Raw genomic sequence first — 11,808 nt, 5'->3', positions numbered from 1 at the left:
TGTGTGCTGCAGTTTGCGACCCTGCAGTCTGCACTGTGGGGTCATGTAGACAAGTCCCTTAGAGTATGTCTACACTGCAGTTAGCTACGCGGGGCTGGCCTGTCAAGAGATGATGTACCAGGCCATGCTAATGCTGGATCTGAGCCAAGATCCAAGCTCAGGGCCTGTTTAATTGTGGTGTAGACTTTTGGGTTTGGCCTGGACCCAATTAAACAGTCTCTGAGCCCGAACCCCGTGAGCTGAGTCACCAACCACTGGTTTTTAATTGCAGTGGAGATGTACCCTTAGTGCCGAGTGACTTGGGTATCTGTCCTTCCAGCTCTTACCTGCTTCTCAGCTGTCCTCGCCAGGTCCTCACTCCCTTCCTAGCAGCTCTCCCTCAAGTGCTCACTATAGACTCTACTGCACCCTACCTCTTGCCTGCTTCACGGCTTGTTCCAGCCCTCGTTCCTTGTTAAACTTAGATCAAAACTGCTGCATTAGCTCAGTAGGCCCCTGCTGTCCCAGCCCTACAGCTCCTAATCCTACCGTTGCCCTGGTGTAGTTTCCCTCATTTTATCCCATTCCTTTCCACGTACATATGATGGAATCCGGGATAGGAGATGACCTGGCTTTGTACCTCTTAAAAACCAGTGAGCTTTAAAAGACCAAAAGCTTTTAAGCAGGGAATGACCCTCTTGGAATAACAGGTGTTTCCTAGCACAAGGATGAAATAAGCAGGAACAGTGAGTCCAAAAGAACCACCCGATCATGTAAGAAAGCACCTGGGTTTGTTTTTAGTTGCAAACTCCGTCCTGCTTCAAACAACCCTGCCCCAGTTTGGAAGCCAGATGAAACTCATCAGGTTAGCTAGAGTGCCACTTCGATTTTTTTGGAACCCGCACTCAGACTCAAGTGGTGCAAATCCCATGGATCAAAACCAAAGAGGTCGCTTGCATAAAACCCTGTGGATGCAAATGGAGCCACTGCTGCAATAAGCAGCCTGTCCCCTGTGCAACTCACTCTCCGGCCCAGTGTATTGCCACGGTAGTGATGGAGACGTGTGAAAAACAATTGAGTTTTGTTTTGCTCCTTCCCTACCCTACATGAACATCTTTCTAATTTTAGAAACTGCTGCTAAGGATCCTTTGCTATGTTTGCCACCCTGCCACACAACAAAGAGAAGTCTTGTTTAATCCTACCCTCCAGTTTGCCCATTAACTCTACCTTGCGTGACCTGTAATGGCAAATCTTCACCTCCAAAAGCTGGGAAGGGAACCAGCATTTTCATACTCTAATTATAAGGAGCTGGGGTTCCAGTTGGTTGATTTTTTTCTTAGTAATAATTTGAATGCTGTTGTCTACACAAGAACATGGTCTGTATCCTGTTGATGGCATGTTAGCAAAACGGGTCTTACCTGAAATGCACTGTACAGAGAGCAATGTTGATCAGACAGAAAGCTGAGTGGGTGACCAGGTTGTTCATGGCGGAAGGACTTCAGTTTCCTAGGTCAGTGGTCTGGCTGATCCAAACAGCGGTGAGTGTTTGCAGATGATTCACTGGTTGTGCTCGAGTCGGATCGCTCTTTGCTGCAGCTCAAGTCGGGCTGAATGCTGCAAGATATTTTCAAAGTGAAAGGTCGCTGCTGCTGTCGTCTCACCTGTATTGTGTTGAGGGATGAGCATAATACTCAGGATCGGGCAGGTACTGCTAATAAAAGACTTGCAAAGCACGGCCGTGACCTGAAGAATTCTTTCCCTTGCCACAAATCTAAGTTTGGCCTGAGGGTTGGGGATTATTTCTGCCTGACCAAACGGCCGCAGGGCCAGCTTTTCAAAAGGTGTTTCAGCACCTAAAGAGGCAGATGGATTGAAAAATCCCACTAGGTGTTGCTCTGCCTTTTTAGGTGCTGAAATATCTTTGAAAATCTGGCCCTCTAAGCGACTGTTCCTGTGAGGTGCTGAGCTCCCTCCACTGCAAGTGCTCCCTGAGTTCAAGTGGATTTCAAAAAGGTAATAGGACACCACCCCAATGCTGTAAACCAGTAACCAGTGCCTATGGCGTGGGTGTACTGCGGTACTTCTATTAGTAGGTTCAGTTAAACAGCTCCTCTCTGCAATCCACCACTCCCCAAGTGAAAGGCAACAGGCCACCATGCAGCCTTGATAAATTGCCATGGTTACTTTTGATGACATCATCTGTTGTTTCAGAGGGTTTGGAATCACAGAGAGAAAATCCTAGTGTTATTTACTGGGCGAACACAAGAGATGATGTACCAGCCCATGCTAATGTTGGAGCTTAGCCAAGAACCATCAGGGAGCATCTAACAGCTCCTTCTGGTTTTCATGCTCCTGTCAAATCCTTTCAAGTAGCATCTCACCCTTTTAATTCACACATTAGGATGATCGACGTTAATGGCACTGCAATCTCTGCTAACACCTTCTCGGGATCCGGCAGCGGGTTGCTCAGTGCTTACAAGAGAAGCCGATCTGCCTACCGACATGTTTCTCATCTTCCGGGCAAATGGAAGTGCAAGGAGAACTGGGCTAATAATGGATTTATGTTTTTTTGGTTCAGGGGCAAGTCTGAAAAAAAGATACATTTCAGGTCAAACCAAAAAACCCTGAAGTTTTCTGAAATTTTCAGCAAATCAAAAAGTTTTTTTAAAAAAAAGTTTTCGCTGGACAAAGTGCTTCATTTGAATTTGACCATTTAAAACCTTAATTTCCTTAATTTTTTTTGTTGGTCACACTAATTTTGTACAAAAAAAATCAAAAGGTTTTGTTTTGAAAATATTGTAACAGAAGTTTTAATTTTGGAAGGCTTTTTAATTAAACTGAAAGGGTTTGGTGAAACTGACACAAACCACTTGGGTGTTGCTGAAGCTAGATGGTTTGCTGAACCCTTTTTTTGGTTTAAAAAAATAAAATAAAAAGTCACCCAATTCTAGGTACATGCAGTAGCTAGTCTCCCCCTTCCCTTCATAAACATCACAGGAGATTGGCCTGCTTCTAAAAGGAAGTTCACTCTGTAGGCCTGGGACCTAACTCACCCCCATACTAAACTAGCCTTGACTGGGTGCCCTAGATTGTGCGGATAACAAGCTTAACACCCCCCCCCACCATGAAGTCAGTCACCTAAGCAGAAAATTTACCCTAGATTTCTAGATTGATCTTGTGCTCATAAAATGCCTTTTCTCCACCCACATCCCAAATGCCACTGAATTAAATCCCAACAGCTGTGGGAGGCAGGTCTATATCAGCCCATTTTATAGAGGGAGAAACAGGCTCAAATTTTCAAAACTGTTCTCCACGTTGGGGTGACTAATTTGTGGCACCAAGGGCTTGATTTTCAGAGCTGCAGAGCACCCACAGCGCCTGTTGACTTGACCTTGTGGGGGCTCGATGCATCTGAAAATCAGATGCAGGGTGCCTCATGGGGGTGGGGCAGGAGGAGCAACCAAAAAAACTTACAAAAGCCATCTTTGAAAATTTTGCGCTAAAGTAACCTCCAAGGTCACATGGCATGTCTGTGACAGAGCCACAGGAAGCCAGATAATGGGTCCCAGTCGAGTGCTTCAACTCCAAGATCACCCTTGAAGAATATGAATTACACGTAATGTAACCATACAATAATCTCACTTACCCAGCTCTGCTGTGTGGTTAAATTGGAAGGCTCTCCCCTCAAAGGGCTTTTAGGATGTGTGTCTCCCTGACAGTAGGTTTGGTCACATTCAGACTGGAATTGTAGTTCATCTGAAAACCAGAACGGCCTTATTTCAATTCGTGGTGCACAGTCCCTGCCCAAATGCCACTGTGGCTAAACAGCAGAGTAAAAGAGGTAGTTAGATACAAAAAGGCATCTTGAAAAAGTCAGAACCTACTGAGGAAAATAGAAAGGGGCACAAATTCTGGCAAGCAAAGTCTAAAAGTATAATTAGGCAGGCCAAAAGAGTATTTGAAGAGCAACAAGCAAGCGTGAACAAACAGCAAAACAGCAATTTTTTTAAAAAAATGCCTCAAAGGCAGGAAGCTGCCAAACCATCAGTGGGGCCACTGGACAACTGCGTTGCTGAAGAAGCACTCATGGAAAACAAGGCTGTTGCAGGGAAGCTACATTAATGCTTTGCAAGTCTTCACTGAAGAGGATGTCAGGGAGATTCCCACACGGAGCCATTCTTTTTAGGTGACAACTCTGAGGAACTGTCCCAGATTTAGGTGTCAACAGAAGAGGTTTTGGAACCGGTTGATAAATTGAACAGTAATATGTCACAAGGACCAGAGGATATTCACCCAACCGTTCTGAAGGACCTCAAATATGCAATTGCAGAACTACTAACTGTGGTATATAACCTATTGCTTAAATCAGCCTCTGTACCAGATGACTAGAGGATAGCTAATGTAACACTGAGTTTTTAAAAAGGCTCCAGAGGCGATCCTGACAATTATAGGCTGGTAAGCCTAACTTCAGTACCAGGCAAATTGGCTGAAATTATAGTAATGAAAAGACATATCAACTACACAGATGAACATAAAATATTGGGGACCAGTCACCACGGCTTCTGTAAAGGGATATCATGCCTCTCCAATCTATCAGAATTTTGAGCAGGTGTCAACAAGCATGTGGACAAGGTGATCCAATCAGTACAGTGTACTTGACCATTCAGAAAGTCTTTGACAAGATCCCACACCAAAGAGTATTAAGCAAAGTAACCAGTCATGGGATAAGAGGGAGGGTCCCCTCAAGGCTCAGTAACTGGTTAACATATAGGAAACAACAGTTAAGAATAAATGATCAATTTTCACATGGAAAGGAAAATAGCAGGGTCCCCGAAGGATCTCTACGGGGACCAATGCCGTTCAACATACTCAAAAATAATCTGGAAAACTGAGTGACCTGTGAGGTGGTAAAATTTGCAGATACAACATTACTCAAGACTGTTCAGTCCAAAGCTGACTGCGAAGAGTTACAAAATGATCTCACAAAACTGGCTTACCAGGCAAGAAAATGGCAGCTCAAATTCAAAGTTGATAAGTGCTGAGTGCTGCACATTGAAAAACATAATCCCAACTGTTCCTACAAAATGATGGGGTCTAAATTAGCTGTTGCTACTCAAGAAAGAAATCTTGGAGTCCTAGCTAGCTCGCTGAAAAGATCTGGTCAATGTCAAACAAGCTAGCAATGTCAGGAACGATTAGGAAAAGACTAGAAAAAACAGACAATATCATAATGATACTATATAAATCCATGAGATGCCCACACCTTGAAGACTGTGCAGGTCTGGTCACCCCATCTCAAAAAAGATATTTTAGAAGTGGAACAAGTACAGCAAAGGGCAATAAAAATGATTTGGGATGTGGAACAAACTTCCATCTGAGGAGAGATTAAAAAGCCTGGGACTGTTCATCTTAGAAAAGAGCTAACTCAGGGGTGGGGGTGGTGCTAGACATCTATAAAATCATATATGGTATGAAAAAAAGTGACTGGGGAAATGTTATTTACCTCTTCACATAATACAGGAACCAGTGTGTGTGTGTGGGTGTCACTCAATGACATTACGAGGCAGCAGATTTAAAACAAACGTAAGGATATGTTGCTTCATATAACGCACTGTCAGCCTGTGGAATTTGTTGCCAAAAGTATAATTGGGTTCAAAAAAGCATTAGCTAAGTTCTGGAGGATAGGTTCATCAATGGCCATTAGCCAAGATGGTCAGGGATGCAACCCTATGCTCCAGGAGCCCTTAACCGCTGACTGCCAGAAGCTGGGACGGATGATAGGGGCTAGATCACTCGCTAACTGCCCTGTTCTGTTCATTCCCTCTGAAGCATCTGGAACTGGCCACAGTTGGAAGACAAGCTATTGGACTAGATGGACCATTGGTCTGACTCAGTATGGCCAGTCTTATGTTCTTATGTAGCTAGCTGGAGAGGAGCATGTGACCCAGGTCATTCAAATACTTCAGGGATGTGTGCAGGACAATATCCAATCCTAGCTACTTGTGGCTCTGAAGAGGGGTTATACTGTTATATAGCCAGGGGAGAGTTCCAGGGGAGAGTTCCCATTGTTCTCTAGCTCTGGGCATCTGATGACTTGGGCTTGGCAAACATGAGGAGGGATTCAGATACAAAACAACCAGAAGTGTTCAAGCATTCTAGCGCAGGGCCATGCACACAAGCAATTATTCTCTGCTTTGGAAGCCACCACTTACTGCACATTGGATGCAAACTCGTTATCAGTTCATTGAAACCGCTGTCCAAAGGGGTAAAAGATAAGCTTTGGGGGCTGCGTGGTGGACACATGAAGCCAGTCTCCCAGTTTTAGGGCCCTCTCCATAAAGAACTAAAGACGCTATAGAAGCAGAGTTCTCAGAGCCACTGAACAGGCAGTCGGAAGAAGCCAGGAAAATATATGTGCCTCTCAAAATTCTCATCTCTGTGCCAAAGATCAAATCCTGCTGACCAGGGAAATTTATGCAAATATCCCACATCGTTTGATGTTTATTCCTGGGCTAGTGGAACATTCTGGTAACACTGAAATAACCTTTGGCTCTTTAGAGTAGTGGGGGCGTTGAGGGGAGCTTTCGGTTAAGAACCCTCTCCTCACCCTACAGCACATGCAGTTATTGACTGAGTTGACCTTTTTAATAGCAGTGCTGCACCTGCTGCCAGCCAGAGACTGGGAATGTCGACGTATGTTTTGATACATGTAGTATGCTTCCCAGAACTGAAGAAGAGCTCTGTGTAAAAGCTTGGAAAAGCGATGACACGATAGAAGTCTAATAAAATCATGACCGATGTGGAGAAAATAAATAAGGCAGTGTTAGTTACTCCTCGTAACACAAGAACTAGGGGGGTCACCAAAAGAAATTACTAGGCAGCAGGTTTAAAACAAACAGAAGGACGTATTTTTTCACACAAGACACAGTCAACCCGTGGAACTCCTTGCCAGAGGATGTTGTGAAGGCCAAGACTATAACAGGGTTTAAAGAAGAACTAGATACATTCATGGAGGATAGGTCCATCAATGGCTATTAGCCAGGATGGGCAGGAATGGTGTCCCTAGCCTCTGTTTGCCAGAAGCTGGGAATGAGTGACAGGGGATGGATCACTTGACGATCACCTGTTCTGTTCATTCCCTCTGGGGTACTGGCCACTGTTGGAAAACAGGATGCTGGGCTAGATGGACCTTTGGTCTGACCCAGTATGGCCGTTCTTATGTAAGCTCAAAAGCTTGCCTCTCTCAGCAACAGAAGTTGAGCCAATAAGAGATTACCGCTCCCACCTTGGCACTCCCATGGAACGTGTAGCCTCATGGAAAGTCGTAATCAGGCTGGATTTTGTATAAACCAACCAACCTATATACAGATCAGTTCCGCCAGCATTCGAGGACTATGGCTAGGAATACAGTGGAAGGGGATAAAAGACTAGAGGCAACATCACAGAGTGGCAGTGAAATACCTTGGGCCAAGAGATATTTTCTCCTGGGTATCAAACTTCAGTACGGAGCAGCTACCTAACACTGTACCAGTGCAGGCAGCCAAAACTACAGACAGACGGGGAATCTCTGAGGTTGGGAAAATGGCATATATGCCCTCCTGGAGATCTCCTCTCCATAGCTCTGACCCTGGAGTCCAACACAGGTTTTACACTGAGCCCAAGGCTGCACTGCAGGGCTCTGACCGTCTAGCTGAGGCTGGGTGGTTACCCATGTAGTGCAGATGTGATCGATGAAGTTCAGAGTCATGCACGTCACTACTGAGTCGCAGCACCTCGATTTAAGGAATTCCCCATTGGGGCAACTACTGGGGTGGGTGTAGATGGTTCCACTCTTCCCCCCCCTCCGCCCCCCAACATGTCGTTTGCTCTCTCCCCCTCACACACAGATACACAACATTTTCACTGCTGGTGAAATCTCCCACAAGAGAACGAGTGAGCGTGTGTGTGAGAGAGAGAGCATGCACACACATGTGCATGGATATAGCAGCACAAATCTCAGGATTTGGCAGGGCCGCAACAGATCCACATGCATCTAGGGGAGCAATCCCAAAACAAGAAGAGCAGGAAGGCCTGAGCATATTACTGACAAACCGAGAGATCCTTCGTTTAGTCCTGACTCTGCTACCGGCTTCGCTGCTCTCTGACTCTGCATCTCCTGCGTGTGGTACTTCACCATAGCAGGCTGTTGTACAGGGTGACCAGATGGCCTGATATTCAGGGCTTTATCTTATACAGGCGCCTATTACCCCCATTCCCCATCCCAATTTTTCAAACTGGCTCTGGTCACCCTACTGGTTCAAGGTGTTGTTAGTTCATGTTCCTACAGGCCTTTTCACCCCTGCTCCACAAGGGTCGGCCAGCTGAACATTTCATTGACTTGGGATTGAACCAGGGGCCTCCGAGATAAAACGTCGCGTCTCTGCAGTTTGACCAAAGATCCAGGTTCTGCTGCTGTGAACAGTAGGCGAATCACATCCTTGCTCAACTGGGCCCAGAGCTGAACACACACAACCGTGGGTTATAATAAATCTTGATCTGGGTACCAGACCACAGATCCAGGGCCCAGTTCTGACACCCTCAATCACATAGGGCTACTCATGAAGTAAAGTATGAATTAGGGCTGCAAAATCAGACCCTAAATTAGCATCTCCCACTGTTTTAGGACCAGGCATTCTGATGCTGGCCTCCATTTTTGTGAATGCAGTTTAGGACACTTAGATGCCTAAATTCTTAATTGCACTAACAAACCAGGCAGTTTATTATTACTTATCTGCATTATGGTAGCACCTGGAGGGAGTAGGTACTGTATAAACTCATACTAAGAGACAGCCCCTGTCCTGAAGCGCTTAGTCTAAACAGCCAAGACAAAGAGCACTAGGGGAAACTGAGGCAGTGATTTACCCAAGATCAGAGGCAGAGCTAGGAATTGAACCTGCGCTGCTGACTCTTAGTCCAGTACCCTATTAAGCAGGCTGTGCTGCCTCTCCAAACTGCAGGCACAATGCAGCATGCAATAAAAGGAAGGTCTGGCTATGTCTGCACTGAAAATGTAGGCTTTAAAACACAACTGCCTATATGGCCTCATGTCGCTTTCTGCAAACAACAACCTACCTCTTATGGATGTTCCCTACATCTAGTCTATTCCCAGCCTTTGACTTCAAGAACAAATTTTAGCAGCTCATGGTCCTGTTTAACATGCACACAAACAAAATCTGATGCAAATGTGAGCTACAAATACATTTCCATGGTGAAGGCACTGGTGCTTTGCATGCACTGGGCAAGGCCGCCCGGGGGGGGGGAGTGGGGCAATTTGCCCCAGGCCCCACAGGTGCCCCCATGAGAATATAGTATTCTAGAGTATTGCAACTTTTTCTTATGGAAGGGGCCCCCGAAATTGCTTTGCCCCAGGCCCCCTCAATCCTCTGGGCGGCCCTGGCAATGGGTAAAAAGGAAAGGGTCAGTTTAGGCTGAAGGCTTTGATTTTATTATTCTTGTCTTACCATAGTGTCTAGGAATGCCAGTCACGGCCCAGGACCACATCCGTGCACAGAACAAGAAAACGAAAGCAAGTTTTTAAAAAGTTGTCTAAAACCAAAGGTGTTCAAAAGCAGTCTGCCTTCAAACCGTGCAATTCTGTGTTTGCCTTAGTTTCACTTTTTCCTATTCAGGGGGAGAGAGGGCAGGGTTTGGGTCTGTGGGGTCCAGGTGTAAGCAGGGGAATGGTCCGGCTATTGTGGGGGACTTTCCTAGTTTATACACGACCCCGGTGAAACGGGCTAACGAAAGGATCTGAGGCCTCGCTCCCGCTTCCTTTACCCAGAGGCCTGCCTGACCACAAGGACCTTCCTCTTCCACTCTCCTGGGTGGGTGGCAGAGACCTTGTAACCCTGACAAGGCTGGGCCCAGGAGTCCTGGGGGGCTCGACCCCCAACCTTGTCATGGTCACTTAGGACAGGGGCTAGGGTGTCCCCCACTCCAGGGTGCTCTCTCTGCTCTGGACACTTCCCTGACCCACTGATCATGGCCCACAGTTCAAAGCAAATACAATTTATTAAACAGCCACCAATTAAAAAAAAATAGGGAAAAAAAGGAAAAGGTTAAAGGAAAACTCGTCACCCTGCTCTCATCATACCCAGCCGTCTCTGGAACATAAGGGACGTTCAGTCTGTCCCTCACATGTCCCAGGCCTTCTCAGGCCCTGGCTGTGCTGCAAGGATGCTGCGGGTCAGACACTTGCCTTCAGGTTCTAGATCAGGTGTGGGCAAACTTTTTGGCCTGAGGGCCACATCTGGGTGGGGAAATTGTATGCAGGGCCATGAATGTAGGGCTGGGGCAGGAGGCTGGGGTGTGGGAGGGGGTGCGGTGTGCAGGATGGGGTTCAGGGCAAGGGGTTGGGGTGCAGGAAGGGTGCAGGAGGGAGCTCATGGCAGGAGGTTGGGATGAAGGAGGGATGCAGCGGGAGCTCAGGGCAGGGGGTTGGGGGCAGGGGTGCAGGAGGGGGTGCGGAGTGTGGGAGGGAGCTCATGGCAGGAGGTTGGGGTGCAGGAGGGATGCAGCAGGGAGCTCAGGGCAGGGGGTTGGGGGCTCAGGGCAGGGGTGCAGGAGGGGGTGCAGAGTGTGGGAGGCGGCTCAGGGCAGGGGCTTGGGGTGCAGGAGGGGTTTGGTGTGCAGGTTCCGGCCCAGCACCGCTTACCTCGAGCGGCTCCGGGGTGGCAGCATTACGCAGCAGGCCTAAGGCAGGCTCCCTGCCTGCCCTGGCCCCGCACCGCTCCCGGAAGTGGCCAGCGTGTCTGGCAGTGGCTCCTGGGGGTGGAGTGGGGCAGGCAGCTCCATCATGTGCTGTCTTCGCCTGTGGGTACCATCCCCGAAACTCCCATTGGCCGCGGTTCCCAACCAGTGGGAGCTGCGGAGGGCAGTGCCTGCAGGCGAGGGCCATGCATGGAGCCCTCCACCCTGCCCCTCTCCCAGGGGCTGCAGAGACGTCGTACCAGCCGCTTCCGGGAGCGGCGCGGGGCCAGGGCAGGCAGGGAGCCTGCCTTAGCCCTGCGGCGCCATGGGGCTGGCAATCCCGTGGGCCGTAGTTTGCCCTCCCCTGTTCTAGGTGGCAGGGCCCTTCTTCCCAGCATCAGCCCCCCCCACAAGTCTGGCCTGCAAGACATCTTGCCTGGGGGCGTCTCCCTAAGCTGGGCCCACTGCCAGGGTCCCCCCTTGCTAGAGTGACCAGATAGCAAGTGCGAAAAATCAGGCAGGAGATAATAGGCGCCTACATAAGACAAAGCCCTGAATATCGGGAGTGTCCCTATAAAATCAGGACATCTGGTCACCCTACCCCTTGCTCTCCCTGGCTGCTCCAGCCCTGCGCTGCTGCTGCTCTGCCTCCAGAGCAGCTCCCTGGGCTGCTCTTCTGGCCTCTGGCTCTGGTTGCTGCAGCTCTGCTCCCAGCACTGACCTGCTCCCTGGGCTACTTCTCTGGCTCTTGCTGCTGCTCTCCCTAGCGCAGGCTGCTTATCTGGTTCTCTCTGGCTCAGGCTGGCTTGGGCGCAGCTCTGCTCCCCAGCTCAGCTCAGTCTCCTGCTCTCTCCTTAGCTCGGCCCCGGCCAGGCAGTTCCAGCTCACACACGGAGGATGGGACCCCTGGCCTCCTGACTCTCTCATTAGCCTGCCTGCTTTGTCCATCAGGCTGATCTGGAGTGTTGGCTTCTCCCCACTGCCCCTGGGGACTGCCAGTCTCAGGGTCCTGATTTCCCATCGACCCTTCCCCTTTCTTTGGTACTGGGAGCTAGCCAACCAACCCCGCCACCCAACTAAATTTTAGTAAGGGGCCAACAG

This window comes from Mauremys reevesii, linkage group 21 (assembly GCF_016161935.1).
Source record: "Mauremys reevesii isolate NIE-2019 linkage group 21, ASM1616193v1, whole genome shotgun sequence".
In the NCBI taxonomy this organism is placed as follows: Eukaryota; Metazoa; Chordata; order Testudines; family Geoemydidae; genus Mauremys; species Mauremys reevesii.
The sequence above is the reverse complement of the archived record's forward strand: the minus strand, read 5'-3'. Positions refer to the sequence as shown.